This window comes from Megalopta genalis, chromosome 1 (assembly GCF_051020955.1).
Source record: "Megalopta genalis isolate 19385.01 chromosome 1, iyMegGena1_principal, whole genome shotgun sequence".
Taxonomy (NCBI): Eukaryota; Metazoa; Arthropoda; class Insecta; order Hymenoptera; family Halictidae; genus Megalopta; species Megalopta genalis.
The window spans coordinates 26988348-27006299 of record NC_135013.1 but is presented as its reverse complement, the minus strand read 5'-3'; the positions used below and the strand labels follow the sequence as shown (position 1 = coordinate 27006299).

Sequence of the window (17952 nt, the reverse complement as noted above, 5' to 3'; positions counted from 1 at the left end):
ACCGGGATTCGGCCTGTTCCATGGAACGGTACTCGTCCGCTCGCATCTCCTCCGGCGCGGCTGGAACGATTCCGGTATTCGGCGCGGGCGGGTCTTTAATCAATTTTTCCCGGGCGGAACTCGCTCGTTAATTCGCTGATAATTCTGCCGAAGTTGACGAGTCGGTCGTTCGCTTTAAATACATCCCCGGCACGGCCGGCAGAGCTTATTGTTAATTCGAGCACCGCAGCCGATTCCGATTCGTTTAATCCGGCAATTCTTCGCCGGGCAATTTCATTTCCATTCGGCCGTTGCCGAGCCACCGGAAATCCAACGGAATCGATATCCTCGTCGAAAGTAGATCGTGCGCCGCAACGAACGAGGAAAATCCGCGCGAGAGAACGCAATCGATCAACGGGATCGGGGAAGAACGCAAGATTTTCGACGGCCGCCGCTCGATTAATCGACGATCGACGGATCATCCGATGAGTCGGGTGTCTGCCCGGGTGACACGTGCCCGCGGAACGGATCCTTTGTCTCCCCTCGTCCTCGGGATCGTCCGCGCGATCCTGTCAAACGGGAAACAGCTGCCAGCGACTTCTTAGCTCGCCAAACAAAAACTTCCGCGCACCGTTAAACTTTCCCGCGAATTTATGCTTTCGAGAACAATGTTTCAAGGGACTACTTTATCTTCGCGATATTGGCTACGGAAAATTAGATGATATTACGGTCCATTGAAACTTCCGCTCCGCGTATTTTTTGTTCAAATTTTCATACGCTTTGGAGGAAGTTCGACGAAGCCTGCGATTCCGGGCTCTAATTTGCGAAGATGAGAAGCAGCGATCGTTTTATTTTCTGCATCGAGGGCTTTTATGGCGATTGATATGATCTATTATTACAACAATTGTATAATTACAACAAATATTATTTGTATTATATATATATATTAGATATATAATTATAATAATGATTATGGCAATGGATTGTCCAATAAGAATTCGTGTTTGAATGCCTCTGTTCTTTTTAGAGATGCGAAGAAATTTTTTAAAGATTTTTAATCATTTTTAACCATTTTTATGGCGACTGATATAATCTATGATTATAACAATTGTATAATTACAACAAATATTATTTATATTATATATATATATTAGATATATAATTATAATAATGATTATGACAATGGATTGTTCAATAAGAATTCGTGCTTGAATGCCTGTTATTCTTAGAGATGCGAAGAAATTTTTTAAAGATTTTTAATCATTTTTAACCATTTTTATGGCGACTGACATAATCTATGATTATAACAATTGTATAATTACAACAAATATTATTTGCATTATATATATATTAGATATATAATTATAATAATGATTATGACAATGGATTGTTCAATAAGAATTCGTGTTTGAATGCCTCTGTTATTTTTAGAGATGCGAAGAAATTTTTCAAAGATTTTTAATCATTTTTTACCATTTTCATGGCGACTGATATAATCTATGATTGTAACAATTGTATAATTATAACAAATATTATTTGTATTATATATACATTAAATATATAATTATAGCAATGATTATGACAATGGATTGTCCAATAAGAATTCGTGCCTGAATGTCTCTGTTATTTTTAGAGATGCGAAGAAATTTTTTAAAGATTTCTCGAATAGAATCATAGATTTTGTTATGCATTAATTGATACAGTTTTTATTATTATTTATTATTACAGCTTTCATCATTTTTATTATTAGTTTAGAAGATATTTTCGCTGTATTAACTGAAATAGTTCTATTAATAAAAAGTTATCTCTAAGAGTGTTGTTCTTGATTAAAATTTTGATTCTACTGCATCTCGCTTATCCGATGCACCAAGATCCTCAATTGAGTCGTCAACGTCACTGGCTACAAGTGAATCTTCAACGTGGATAGTTCGACGAGACTCCTAAAAACTGTTTCTCACACGATTTCTTTGAACTCGCATACTTTCGTCGCGCTTTTTGCTCAGCAATTGCTCTCCCATGATCTCTTTCTAATCTCCTTTATCTTTTATCGCGCTGTTTGCTGTCTGAAACGTGCACGCCTAACAAATGTCCGTAATGATTTTCACCCTCGTCGCCCGAACGATCCGTCAACCTTCTTTCGTGCTCCAGTTTTTTTTCAGATTCGATCAACTCTGATCGCCCATCCCCGATATGTAAATCACCGATGAATTAATGGTCCGCTGGTATTTCTTCCGCTAACTGGAGATAATGATGCGCACGCGCGACTGCTTCTTTCAGGGTGGCTGGCACCCCTGCGGAACAGAATTTGAATCGAACCGGCCAGCTAATGGATCGAGCATGTAGATGATTCTTCCCCGTCGAACGAGTACGCTTCTCCATCTCGATTGGTGGAAAAGCGGACTTTCCATCGCCTCGCAGGTGACGCGAGTTCGTTTAGGTGATCGCTTAACCCGAGAAAGATAACCTACGTCGCAGAGGCGCCTGCGAAGACTGTTGATTTTTGTTAATTTTTCATAGAGGTCTAGTGATTTAAGTTTAAAATTACTTAAAATATAAAAAAATATAATATAAATGCATTTTATTTTTACTATAATGCCAAACCTTTAAAATGACTAGATTAACTTAAATAAATATCCATTGTTAGTATAAAATTGACGCCTTAGAAAAGCATGCGCCTCTGAAGCGTTATCTTTTACGTACGTTGTCATATGGTTATCTTTCTAGGGTTAACAACGTTTCTTGGAAACATTCTGCTGCATCGACCCGCGATTATTGGTAATTCGACGACTTTACGGCGAACGTGTTCGCGCGAACCTTACACTGTTCTTTCACCAGATCGACGGAGTTTTGATATAAAATTTCATTCGTTTCGGATTTCCGTAACCGTAAATTTTCCGCTCGAACGCAGAGAACAGACAAAGTGAAATATGTTGAAATAAATTATTTGATGATCGTTCGTTTAAATCGTTTTTACTCAATTTAATGCGTTAACCTCGAATCGTTTGAATATCGAAGAATTCATTTCCATCCCTGCGGCTGATCTGGTAATTGTTGCTGTCCGGATAACCGTTTAATATTTCGTAAATTAAATTCGACCGGCGCCGGTTTGCAAAATCGGTTTTACATGTATTTCTCCATAAAAATGTAATCAAAACGGAATGCTGCCCGGCATAAATGGAAACGAACGGAACGATTTATAAAGCTTTAACGTTCTAGCCTCGAATGCGGGACACATTGTTTGAAATATTTTACACGTTTGGCTAGGCTACAAATCACGATTACCGGACCGCGGTTTCTCACGCGAAATTTGAATCTCTCGGTGCACATCTTTACTAAGTGAAAAGATTTCGCGTTTTAACTGTTTTAATGAATGCATTAATTCCGCTATATATAATAATTATGTTCGTTAAATGGCTTCGCTGTGCAGTAATTTCTCCCTAATTCGCGCTCAGATTGCGCACAAAAATGGAGATACGAAAAAATAAAAAATGAAAGAGGAAATACGATTATTCGGAGCTTCGCGTCTCGTTTTTACAGTTCTCGACGATCGGTGACTATAGAAACGAGCCGCGAGGCTCCGAATAATCGTATCTCCTCCTTTATTTTTTATTCTTTCGTATTTCCGTTTTTTGTGCGCAATCTGAGCGCGAATTACGGAGAAATTACCGTACAATCAACACTCGAATCAATGTGAACGGTCAAAGAGTCGTCGATTTTCCTAAATCTAAAAAATCACAAAAACGCATTTGTCGCACGCGTGTACAACTCCGTCGAACAATATCCCTTTCAACCCTTCTATTGCGTCTCCCGGCGGGAATTGGAAAAATCGTGCCGGCCGTTCGAAAAACGAAAGTTTCGGTGCCGCCGTTGTTTCGCCGTTCGATCGGCGTGCTCGCTGCCTCGACACTTTTCAGACCTAAACAAGAAAACCGTGGAATCGTGGAGACCGCGTTCGGTTCGTCACGTGGCGGCCGTTGTTGCCGGTTGAATCGCGGCGAAATTTCCGCGCATCATAGAAACGAGTCGAACTCTAAAAGTCAACACGAATTCTGAACACGTCCCGCCGCCTCGGCGCGGTTAATAAAATTGTCGGGGCGGCTCCGAGCCGCGCTGATTCCGCCGCGTTGGTTCAATAATTGCCGGCGGAACGTGTCGTCGTCGCGGGACGATCGTAATGAAAATAATAACATTCGTTCGTCCGTGTTCGTTACAACGACGCGGAAAAGCGTTCCGCATTGATATTCATGCGCATCTCATTATCGTTAAAGAATTTCCCCGCGCCAAGCGGAGCGAATCGAAACGTAAAACGCCCCTCGTTACGATCCCGACGTCCGCGACCATGATCGACGACCGCTGAAAGGCGCGCCGGAAACTGCCAATTTGGAGAAGGTCGCCGCGATAAAAAAGTTTCGGCGCTCTGGTCTAGAGTTTTGAAAAAACGGGTTCCAAAACCGACGAGTAAGTTCCTGCGCTGCTTTTTTAATTAGTGTGTCAGCCGGCGCAACTTATTTTCGCATGGAAATAAACCTCGTACAATTTCAAGTATTTTAAAGCGAAAAGATATAGTTAACGCTGGTCAACGCTGGATTTACGGAGCACTAAAAACAGCTGTTTTATGTTGGTTTATATACGTAATGATGAGATTGAACGAGTGTTATTGAAATAGTTGCCGCAAGTAATGCATGTATCTAATAATAAATAACTCTTAAATGAATCTTTACAATCTGAATAGTCGTAAATTAAACAATTAAAGTCCTGTCATTTTTACCTGGTCCCGTAAATATAGTATTAAATGACAATAAATAATTTTTGCTGTGTGCAAAATGTCAGTACGAAACAGTCGCCTGATCTTTTCCAACAACTTTCAGAGTGGATTAGGTCCGCGAATATTTCGCACGTTTTCATTTTATACCTCGTGTAAATTTGCAAAATAAACAAAAACGTTCGCATAAATTCATACCAGCGACGTTTCCGATTTGTTATCATCGGTAGGAAAATGTTCAGCAAACGAAACTTTTCTCTTCGTTCCAAATATATAAACGAAGCGATCTATGCAAATTGAAATCTGCATAACGAATCACAATCCGGAATTCATTTATAAATATAATTGTTATAATAACTCTGCTTTACATGATAAATCGTAATAAAAAAGTTCAGATAAAAATACCAAAAAATTACGCGAAACCTTGCACGACCGTGTCAAAACGTTGTCGGAAGCGTTACGCGTCGCATATTACAAATAATAACGATTTAACACTGTAACGCGCCGGGAGGAGCTGGCAATCGGATGAAAGCCGGCGCCGAAAATCTGATAAAACTGGTATCGATGACGCGTAAAGCGATTAGGGCGCGATGAAATTTCGATAATGTCTTATCGCGTCGCGGCGCGGCGCGGCGCGCTCGTTATACGCGTTCAACGCTCGTCAATTATGCGACAGGCTCGTTAAACGGCTACGCTTTCGCCGCTTTTCGCGTCAACCCCGGCGCACCGTCAATTAGCGCCTGACACGCTTCCGTAAAATTGGCAAAACAGGCGCCGCCGGTTTTTGTACTTGGTGTCGGCCAGGCAACTCGTTGTCACGCCCGTCGAACGAGATAATGGCGTCGATCGCGCGCGCGCGCGCGCGTTACTTCAACATCGTTCCGCCTCGGCGTCGATCAATTTTATTACAATTTCATTACAATTTCATTGTCGCCTTGTTTGGCGGCCGATTCACGGCTCGCCGGGCACCGAGAGGAATTCGAGTCCCATTCGGCCGCTCGTCAATCATCCCGAAAAGTGTCTTGTCTACCTGCCTTTTTTCCTCGCCCCGTAAAACTCGATTTAGATTTTCGATCCTCCTCCTCCTCCTTCTCTAGAATTAATGTCGCTTCGAGCACTCGCGGCTGTCGGCGTAAAATACGCCCGTTACGGACCTCCATCGAGCCGAACGTTCCGAGTACGGAACATTCGTTCGCAGACGCAATCGTATAAAAATCGTTCTGCAAACTCGCGAATTGTATCTTCGATTTCGTTCGTGTCGGAGACCCGGCTGCGAAAGAAACCGCATTTTTAGGCCTTCGTTCGCTCCGCCCGTTTCGCGGCAGAAAATTCTGGCTACGTTTTTGCTACGTTTAATCATGTTCCCGCGAGCACTAACATTTTTTTACGAACCTTAACATTTTATTGCGGACCGTAGACACCGCGTCTGAAGTGCCTATCGGACGAGATGATCCTGGCTAAGAGGGAAACTACAAAAAGACCTAAAACTTATGGAACTATCTCGGCTACTTTCTGGTTCAGGCGTAATTCCGGCTTCCTGGCAGACCCTACTTTTTCTTGCACACCGTAATCTTACCGTTGAATTTTGAACGTTTACACGAAGCTTCGGTATTTACGTAAAAGCCGCGGTCGGTTTGCCTGCGGTTCGCAATTAAATGATTGAAGAGGCCGAAGTTTCTACCATTGAAGTGCCACTTTCTACTACTAAATTTTTCTACCACTACATTCTACAATTTTTAACCAGTTATGTGTCGCGAGAATCATGCGATGACGAGTACTCTCGTGTGTGAAGCGTCTTTGTTAAAATATTCGATCAAAAAGATGGGTTTATTTTATGAAATTGACGATTTTATTACTAATATTTACTTATTCACTTAACATTAACAGCTGCTACATACATAATAAACGAAAGACGTAGGAAAAATTAAACGCTTATAAAAGTTAAAAATTCAAATTGCTGCTGTAGAGTGGTATTCGGCGAAGCAAAGAACGATACATGATGGCACTTTGCACGTGGAACATTACATTCACAGTACCGTGAATCTTTTCTAATCGTATTTTTATAACAATGTAAACCGTGGCGTAAGATTGGCCTCAAAATATTCTAAACGTGTTGAAATTTGAGAATATATTTTTGTATTCATTAAAATTACCATTTAACCGCTTCGTTCTCACGGACGCGTAAACACGCGCCGCGCTACCGTTCACGCAGCCCCACAGACGCGTAAACACGCGCCGCGCTACCGTTCACGGAGTTTCACAGACGCGTAAACACGCGCCGCGATATCGTTCACGGAGTCTCACGGACGTGTACACACACGCCTACTGATTTGCTCCGTCTGCCACGCAAAATTTTACGCCACAAGTTTGGAGGTACAGCGATTTACATCACGGTGTGTTACCCCAATCTGGTATATCAGAAGATAGTTCTTTTCTTCAAATCTTCAAATTTTTTTTTTGTGAAGAACTCATAGAGTTAATTGTGAAGGAGACTAATAAATACAGCCGAAAGCAAGGTTTCTCCAGATCTCAGTTTCATGTATCTAGTAATGATTTGCACTGTTTTTTTGCAATTATTATTCATATGAGTATTGTTCGCTTGCCGAAGATGTCCATGTATTGGAATACAAAGGCAATGTATAATTTTGTGTTTATTAGACAAATCATGTCAAAAAAAAAGTTTTTCAATATTTTGCGATTCCTTCATTTCACTAGTGTTGATGCAAATAATAATGAAATTAGAAAGACCGAAAAAATCCAATCCGTCATGGATATTCTTATTTGTCGTTTTCAAATGGCATATCGACCAAGACAGAACATTGTAGTCGACGAAAGTCTGTTATTATGGAAAGGCAGACTTTCTTTCAAGCAATACATTAGCAGCAAACGTGCAAGATTCGGCGTGAAATCATTTATTTTAGCCGAATCAGAGACAGGATATATTTATAATTTGAAATTATATGATGGACGCATATCAAATGAAGGACAGTCCAGATTAGGAAAGTCGGGTTCAATTGTAATGAATTTGTCAAGAAATTTATTAAATGAAGGACGAACCATATACTTAGACAACTGGTATACTTCCCCCGCATTATATGAGGAGTTACATAAATATAAAACACATGCGTGTGGTACCGTTCGAATGAATAGAAGAGGTTTGCCATGCGACGAAAAAATAAAAAAAATAAAAAGTTTGAATAAAGGTGAGCTGACAGTGCGCTATAACAAATTCATGACATTTAGTGCGTGGAAAGATAAAAGAGTGGTAGCGCTTCTCAGCACCGTACATACCCCAGAGTTGGTAGCCACAGATAAAGTTGATAAAAAAACGGGGCAACCCATTAAAAAACCAAACGTAGTGTTAGCTTATAATATGCACATGGGTGCTGTTGATCACACAGATCAAATTTTACATGGCATTGGATCATTTAGGAAAACAATCAAATGGTACAAAAAGTATTTCTTTTATTTATTAGATATTGCTATATGCAATGCACATGCAATTTGGAACTGCCTCCATGTAAACCGAAAAAGTTTGTACGAAGTGAAAGAAGATTTAATATTGCAGTTACTAAATAACTACAACGATCCAACAGAGAATTTTCATCGGAAAGGAAGGAGGAATCATCTTCATCCATTGCGACTGCAATCTAGATGTTTCTTAAAAAAATTACAGCCAACAAATAAGAAATCTATGCCGATGAGACGGTGTGTATGGTGCAAGCAACAATCGATTCGCAAAGAAACCAGATATCATTGTATCAATTGTGATGTTGCATTATGTGCAGTTCCTTGTTTTGAATTATATCATACAGAGCAATAATAAATTTGAAATATTTTGAAATCAATGTTTATTACTTCTATATACCGTTTCCAAAATTAACACTTTTCCAAATTAAACTCTTTATCTAATACTAGCGTGTTTACACGTCCGTGAGACTGCGTGAACGATAGCGGGGCGCGTGTTTACACGTCTGTGGGACTGCGTGAACGATATCGCGGTGCGTGTATACACGTCCATGAGAATGAACCGGTTAAGTAGTCAATATCATACAAGATATCCCAAAATTATGGTCTTTTCGGGAAATAGGGAGTTCCTGAGATCATTTAAAATAACTTTTTCCTTAGCGAAATTGCAATCCGCGGCTTCGTTTCCGAGTTATTAACGAAAAACAGTGACCAATGGGAGGCGGGCTCAGCCAGCGCAAGGCGGCCGAGCCAACCGGCTCAGTTCCCCTGATCGGCTCGGTCGCTTAGCGAGCTCGCCTCTCATTGGTCACTGTTTTTCGTTAATAACTCCCAAACAAAGCCGCGGATTGCATTTTCGCTAAGGAAAAAGTTACTCCAAATAACCTGAGGAATCCCTCATTTCTCGGAAATACCATAATTTTGGGACACCCTGTACATCACCTAGAGCAACCATAAACAAGCGTCATGATCACCAAGAATGACTGGCTCGCGGGAACGTCGGCTGAAATGATGATAGAGCCGCCATACTGCGCGTTAACGGGTCGCCCCGTAATAAGTGTGATAATTTAACGTGCGACAACATGGCCGGCGACGGCTACCGTTCCTGCGCCGCGAGCCCGATGAAAATCAGCAGCCAATTTAGCCCGACGTAGTCGCCGTCGTACGATTTACAGCATCGTGTCACAATTTCCGCTAAACGACGCGATCGCTGTTTTCGTTTTAATTTCAATCCTGCCACGTCAAGCTGGCCCGGATCACGAGCGACACGGCTCGTCGCGAAACCGCGATCCTTATCTCTTGTCCCAAGTTTCGGTTTCGACGACTGTGTCGACAGCCTCACCTGGCATCGATTATTCAACGCCACGCTGCGACGCGCGACGCCCAACACACTTGTCATCGAGAAGTTTCGTCCTCGGATCCCGAACTTCTCACTTAAGCCATCCTTCCCGCCGGGCAGAGCCTGCCCGAACTTTCCCAAACAAGTGTCAGCCACGCCTAGATACAAGAATACCTAACACAACAAGTGAACTCCGTCGTGCAACAGCTGCCAGGAGCTGCCGGAGCCCAAGGTCGTTCGCGGGACCAGCCAGCCGGGTTATCACGGCGCCTCTGTTCGCCTAATTTCTCGAGACACGATCGAACGACGTTCGGAGAATTGAACCCGCCGCAGACACTTGTTTTTCAAGCTGAGCTTTTTTCAGTTACATGGAACACAAACTACTGAAATTGAAACTGAAGACAGACATTCGAATGAATGATACGATTAACACTAGATTTATGGAGCAGCTGTTTTATAAATTTATTAAACAGCTGTATATTATTAAATATTAAATATAATATAAATATAAATATAATTATAATGAATAAATATAATATAAATATAAATATAATTATAATGAATAAATATAATATAAATATAAATATAACTATAATTAATAAATATAATATAAATATAAATATAATTATAATTAATAAATATAAATATAAATATAAATATAATTATATATTTAATATAATTATAATTAATAAATATAATTAAATATAAATATTAAACAGCTGTTTTATATTAGTTTATGAAAGTGACAGTAAGACATTTATTCTGATTCTTAACGAGCGTTATTGTAACGTTCGCCGTAACATATAAATTGAATAAATAACTCATAAATGTATCTTTACGATATGAATAACCGTAAATTAAAAAATTAGTGACCCGTGATTTTGACGGGTTCCGTAAATCTAGTGTTAATACAATTATTTACAATTATGTACAATTGTGGTATTTTACCTAGAACGATTTATTTTACTGAGCACTGTGATCTTCATTCCTTCAATATTTTCATGAGCTTTTTCATCAAACTTGCAGAAAATATCGCGAATTCAGTCATCCATTAAAAGATTGAAACAATTTTCGTGGTATTTTAAGAACTTTCGTCTTTTACACGTACAATTTCAACAGACAAACGATTAATTGAATTTAAATACAGAAATTTAATACGGATTCTTCGATAAATATGAAGTTAATTACGCTCGAAATTAAACTAAAGGCATCATAATTGGCTTCTCTACAATATCCGGCGTTCACCATCCCAGAACTTTTTACTGACCGTACTATAAGATTTCCAGAAATATGGAACTATCGACAGTTGAAACAAAGATTATTCGCGAGCCGCCATTATTTCTTGATTAGACACCATCGAGCAATTTTACAAAGTTTTGAAAGTCTGCCGGAAACTTCGGCTATGAAAGTTCGAAACGTGATCGCCGTTTCGACGTGTTCAATCTAGAAAAATGGCGTCCTTCGCGATAGGACTCGAGCCTATAGTTATTTATCGAGGTGTCAAGGTCGTGCCGAAGGGTCTCTGCGGAGAGAACTTTACTCTTACAGAGAAGTGAAGAAATTTTCTCCTGGGCATTTCTGAGCTAAATGAATTATGAGAACCCATCAGCAGGACTGCTCGTCTGCACTCTCGAAGGGCGTTTAGTGTGGTTTAGGGTCGGCTGTGGGGTATGTACTTAGATGATTAACCTATATCGTAAATGGAAAGTACGGTTATCTCACTGTAGTTCGTCACGCATAATCAGAGGCGATATGAAGAACATATTTTAAAGGAATATAATAAATAAGGAACGATGTTGCCGAAGATAATACGGTAATTTCTCCCGAAAATACCAAATTTCGGGTTACCGTGAATTTCCCTGTGCTAGTCCTACGCCCATGTAATTTATTGCGTGTAACGCGGCGAATTCCCGGAAGACAACACAAAATGGTCAGTTTGGGTCTTCGAATTGCCTTCGAATCGTGTCACGTGGCCTCCAAATTGCCTTCGAATCGTGTCACGTGGCCTCCGAATTGCCTTTGAATCGTGGCAAAAAATTGGAAACAAAAAAGTTAAGCCATCGTTTTTATTCTAGCCTTTTTTCACCGACTGTCCCGAGTTTCTATAAAAAGAAACGAGCCACGAGTTCCGAAGAATCGCGACTTAGTATTCTCGGATCTGCCAGTTTCAATTCCGACCTCCGAACATTTCTGAGAGAAATTACCGTAGTTCGAAAACGAAATGTAATTTCAATCTAATCGGATCAGAAAGAAATCGAAAGAAATCTTCTGCTTCGTTCTAGTTTGCTCATCTGGCCTTATATCTTGGATAATTGGATTAGGAGAACCATCGGCGGATCTCCTTCGAACTCCTAAACTCTTGGGCAGTCCGAAAGGAAGCGCACGTCAAATACTAAAATCCGGCGTTGTTCTTTGTTATTAACCGGACCCAGCAACCGTAGTAATTCCAGAATGTCGATGTAACGAACCAGAAACTGTGTTGATTATACTTCCAATTCGCTCGCAACTTTTGTACGTCAATGAAAAAGTTCATCGTTAACGATTGATCCGAGTTACCGAATCGCTCGAAATAAATTGTAATTAATAGCCGTTTTATTAGGAACAAGCCTGGGAGAAGCGCTCGCGGGAAATATGTTTATTGCTAAATTAATCCGTGAACTGTGCCAAGCTCTTGAAAGAGGACCTTTATCCTATTAAGCCCGGATAAATTATCTCGCATCCGGTTATATCACAGATTACTTCAGAGGATACACAGCGTTTCGCTGATATAATAAAAATGGGATAAAAATCGTAACTTCTAAACTAATCCATTTTCGACTTAACTGCGCAAAAAAGTCATATTCGATGTTCGTAAAAAAATTGTGGTTACCTTAATTTTCTCTATCGAATTAGAACTTTTATGCAAATTTTCATTAACATAATATATTGTTACCTGAATATTTAACAACTTCTGTTGTTAACATTTTTTGTCAGATGTCAGAACGTTGCATAGTGCATTGCAAATATTTCTTTTATTTCCATTCTGTAATTTTCATTGCGTAGCAGGTTAAAAATGATTTCGACCAATTCCGCCCATCTGAGGGAAATTTAAGAATCACAAAAGAATTTAAAAATTATAAATGATTTTGTTAAAAGAACAAGGATAATTTGTTATTATCGTATTCAGAATGCTTATTAGTTTTAAAAGTACTGCAGTATTGAAGACAATTTGTGTGTAAAAATAATATTAAAAGTATTAAAAAGAAATATATAATTGGAATAAAAATTAGGAATAAAACATCAGAAACTACGTTTAGTTGCCAATATTTTATCATAGAAAAAATGACGAGATTTGACACGAACTGCTGACACCGAGCGAAACACCGTGCATCAGTCTAAAATTCGCGAATGTCTTGCAAAATGGGGGACGATTTCGCGGAGGGTGCAAATGGTCGGAAGAACGTGATAAAAATACTGGAGGCAAAAAGGTTGAAAGTCGAATGAACGACGAGCACCGTTATCGGAGATAAATCGAGCCACCGAAAATGATAAGTAGGGGTGAGCAGACGGCAGCGGCGGCGGCGGCGGCGGCGAGGGTGGCGAAACGGGTCGCGGAATAAATATTCCGGAGGTTACCGGGGGCAAATACAAGGTAGCCGGGGCAGTCGTCGTTAGGTCGGCCGTAATTTCACCTCGCATGTGTTGCTGTTTGCTAATATACGGAGCCTCCGCGGTGCTCGCAACCCCTGACGCATTTCGCGTCCCTTCTCGCCCGCCTGCTTTAAGCTCTCCCACGTGACGGGAATCGCGGAACTGCTCGAAACGTAACTGCTGGTTACATTCGCTCCCCCGTTGCGCAGAATGCAAATGACACGCGAGCTGGCCCCGTAGCCGAGCCGGCCACCCACCCTTGTCTCCCTTCCGGAAAAGGGTTTTCTGCCAATTACCAACCTTTTCACCGCTGCTTTATCCCTCCGGATATTTCCGCCTTAATATCCGGCCGCCCGGTGAGATATTGTCCTAGAATCTTTTGCGTTCCATGGGGGTTGAAATTGCTACCGCGAAAGCCGATTTCTCCGTAAAACGATACTTCGTTGTTGCTATTAACACGTTGAGTGCCGTGTCGGTCGCGTATGTAGCTGACAGTAATCTTGAAATTTATCTTTTAGGTTTTGAAATTCACTTTTACCGCGATTTAATGTACAATGTGAATGTTATTAGATTTTTAGACGTTTTTATTTTCTATTTTCGGTGTTTTTCCTGCGCTGGAAATTGATCGATAGATGCCTGCGACGAAATCTTCGGAAAGAATTATTTACAATATCACCAGTGCGTTAAAGTTAATAATAATAATTGTTAATAATAATCTTGTTCGGTACTATAGACCTCGTTGTAAAATATAAGGTGCAACGAGACATCTTTTTTACGCCTCGTCAGCTCTTCCCCTATACTTAGTTACGTTATTTATTTGTTTTCTCTTTTTCCTGTTTATAATATATTTAAATATATTTTATTTAAATCTTATCTTTTAAGTGACGTGTGCAGTACATCATTCTAGCGTAAATGCACACAGAAGAAGGATTAATAAAAAAAGAAGGAGATTACAAGGGATTTCAGCACCAGATGATATATTAGATTGACTGCAACAAAGTGCTGGATTTTAAAATGTCTCTCATAGCTCGTGTCAAGGCGTACAGAATTTTGCAGCAGCAAGACTGTGGATTTTTATGCAAATTCACATTTCTGTGAATTTTCTTATAAAGCTTTGAAGAAGGAAAAAATGTCTTACGTCAGCTAGAAAATTTCTTTTGGCGAACGTAGAATATTAACGTAATTAACTTTAATTAATGTAATTAATGTTTGTTAATACGGACACTCAAAGTTGCATTTTAGAAACTTCCGCATACCATAAATGCACGAAGGTCCGCATTGTAGTAATAGTCATCGTAGGTTTCGCAAAAACAGTTGGACATAAGATCCCCTGCAGCTTCCACATTTTAATTCCGCCCTTCGTGTCTCGCTCGTAAAAGCTACGACACATAGTATGTACTCAGAAGACGCGACTAATCAGGGCTTGAATTTAACTGTATTCTTTTACAAGTAGAAGTTATTTAGTAAACTTTTCTCACTGTTGTATTATCTCCTCTTCTATTTTGAGTCAAATTTTACATTAACACTTTTAATTCTGTCATGAAAGTTCAATTTTATTTTATATCAAGTTGATAAAAATTCTGAAGGAACATTTATTTCTCAACAGATATTTTAATGTGAAATATAAAAGTTTAAGCTATTTTATATTTTATTTAAGGAACTGAAGAAATATATATAGATAGGTATGGAAATCGTGATTTTGATGCACTTATTTTATTGCACGTTTACATTCTAAGGAAAATTGGACCAAACAATTACATGTGTACATGTACATGTACATGTATTCAGCATTTAGTTTTAGAAGTGATGTATTTTCCGAAGTATTTCCTTTAATAATTTAAAAAAATGTTCATTTTTTAAATTAAATTAAATAGTTGTTTTAAATCTCCAATTAATCCAATATTCTGGTAAATTTACATTTAGATCAACTCTTCGTAAAACTCGATTACTATAAATACAAAACAGTAAACTTCGAACGTACTTCAACCATCTCAAAGCAGCATAACTGTCGCTGTCCAATTGAAACGTTTTTCTATTTCCGAAAATGTAAAAATCTCCGGTTTATGCATAAATATTGGAATAAAAGTTCCAGCGGATTTATAACTGGTTTTCCAGAACGGAAAAGTTGAGAGTCAAAATATAACCGTTACATCGAGAGCGATTCAAAATTTAACCAGTTTCACTCGAGCCCTGCGACGAATCTTCATTAACAGAAGGATCGCAGCAACGAGATTAAAAGCTCGCCAGCTGTGTCGAGTATTTCGTGACTGGAGTTTCCCGGGTCGATCGAAGAAAAATAATTTGTTTGACTTTCCCGAGCCGAGAGCTCGAGGGGCCGGCTCGTAGCGGGTGGAAGCGGTTCGGGCGAGGATTAATTAATCGCGCGCGGACCTGCTACGCTGCAAACGCCGCGCCGCTGTGAGAACACTCGAGGTTCTTTTTCCGTTCGGCCCGATCGGGCCGTCAAACTCGAGTCAAAGTGTCGCGCGGAATAATTGAATATTGGCCGGGCGCCGTTTATTAGGCATAAACAAGAGTGCGAACAAAGCGAGAGGGTGCGAGGCGGGCCGCGCGACTCTAAAGGACAAAGGATCGTTGAGGGACAGGCTGGACGGCTGCGTGTGCGGCTTGCGTGTGTGTGTATGTGTGTACGTGTGTGTTTGTGTGTTCCCTGGGCGAAATCCTTCGGCGAGCAGCGCCAGGGAAATTCGAGCGAAACGCGGTAATGAAACTAATAGACGAACCCACCCTCCTTCCACCGCCGCGTCTGGCCGCGGTGAAACGTGGCGTAAAGTCGGTCAGCGCCGCTTCAAAGTGCGAACACGCCCGAGCCGCCTAGCCGTCCGGCTAATTCTGCCCACGACTTTGGCCTCCGGCGTCCTGTGTTTCGATTGGCCACACCCAGAAAGGACCTGTTGATGTCAATATGCCAGGCCAGGCCACCCACTCGCGCCCTCCGTACCCCGCCCCTCCCTGCCAAAGGCAAACCTTATCCTGCGACTGTCACCGTCGCGCTACCTATTTCTGTTTCCCCTTGGGAGACCGAGGAATTTCTAATTTACCGCTCTCGGCCGTGGCCGTGTATCTCCGCGGAACTGTCCCGACAACCGTCCGATCCGACTGCGAACCCTTCCTTTTTCGAGCGGTACTCGGGCACAGTGACACGAAATACCGATTTTTGGCGGACGTCGTCGGCCAATTGCCGAAATTTTCTGCTATAGTTTCAGTAAATTTTCTGTAAGTGATCGCGGCGTAAGAAAATGTAGAGTGAAAGGAGACGAAGGGAATTAAGAAGTGGAAAAATTAGTTGTTAATAGTTGTGATTAATAAAATAAATTTGATATGTGTATATACGTTATACGCATACGTTGAAAGATTGGAATCAGTCGCAGATTTCTAGCAAAATCGAACATTCTTATGCATTCTGAAGTACATACTATAATTTCAAGAAAAACGAGAAGATGGAGTTTTCTAACTTTTTAATCCCATTTGCATCAAGTCGTTAAGTTAATATGAATGCCGAAAATTTCATCGAAATCGGTCAACGTTGAATCAATTATATTTGTTAAAATACAATTAAAAATTGACCAAACAAAATACAATGAATTTGTTTACTATAATTATTTAAGAATATAAATTAGAAAAGACTAAAAATTTAACGATTTCAATTCAATTCCAATAAGCAAATCCCCATTCAACTTATTAAAACAAAACAAAATTTTAAGCAATATTACCTAGAAAATTCCTCAAAATCTAAGCCTTAATTTACAATATATGCTAATTTTAACCATCCACTTAAATACAGATGACACTATCCCTAATTTTTAAACCAATCAAAATACAATACAATTTACTGTAATTATTGAAGACTATAACTTAGATAAGAGTATAAAAATTTAACGGTTTTAATTCAATTTTATATCCAATAAACAAATCCCTATTCAATTTATTCGCATGATATGAATCATAGCTCTACAATGTATATTTACATCTCTCAATGCCTGTACGAATTTCGATCGAGGAAAATTATTTTACTTATAGTCTAGTAGACTGGACCTTCAAACTTTATAAAAACAATTTCAACTTTTCTGTCTAATTTTTAAAAAGTTATTCCCTTGCAAAAAGTGTTCGCCAAAATCGTTTCTCAACAGTATTTTCGTTGCACAAGAACGTTTCGAAGAAGCCAGCATAAATGAAAACACAATCAACATATCTTCGCACTTAATTTCCCGTTTCCATTTAATACAGTTCCGTTTTCTCGCCATCTGAACCTACGACAGAACAATGAATCAACGGATGCTTGTATCTCGAACGTACACGTGCGCAATTGACAAGAATTACACACACGTAAATCTTAGTTCCTGAAACACGGCGACAGAATCTCGTCTCCCGTTTCCGCGCATCTCTTCGGATCAAACGCCGAAAGCACCGCCCTCCGATCGTAAAATCTCTTGAATGTCTTCGGAACTCCGATCGAAGACATCCTGTCTTCGCGGGCGCATTACGCAGCGAGTTTTAATTGGATCTCTTCGTTTCTCCGAGCCGACTGTTGCGCAACCGAACGACGCGACGGCTCGTATAAATTCCGGTCAACAATCCGGCGGCCGTAACTTCGAAACTGCCGTGGAATTCGAGTGGTGAGAGTGCAGCTGAGAGATATCGATAGTTCTCGCGGGAGAATGGCCGAGCGTCACTCTTTGGCTTCGATCCGGAGCAATGCGATTCGAACGGAAAAGTCTCGATGGAGAAGCCTTCGATGCTGAATGAAATAATA

General features: G+C 40.2%; 1 protein-coding gene and 2 long non-coding RNA genes across 3 annotated transcripts in view; 2 read left to right on the top strand and 1 right to left on the bottom strand.

Annotated features, from left to right (window-relative positions):
- LOC117220956 (uncharacterized) overlaps positions 1 to 17952 on the top strand; it is a 405009-nt gene that overhangs the window by 183903 nt on the left and 203154 nt on the right. The gene's annotated exons all lie outside the window — the stretch shown is intronic.
- LOC117220727 (somatostatin receptor type 2) overlaps positions 1 to 17952 on the bottom strand; it is a 159462-nt gene that overhangs the window by 65852 nt on the left and 75658 nt on the right. The gene's annotated exons all lie outside the window — the stretch shown is intronic.
- LOC143261386 (uncharacterized) lies at positions 6902 to 8585 on the top strand. Its single transcript, XR_013035559.1, has 2 exons — positions 6902 to 8188; positions 8310 to 8585. It is a non-coding gene; the product is annotated as an uncharacterized LOC143261386 (long non-coding RNA).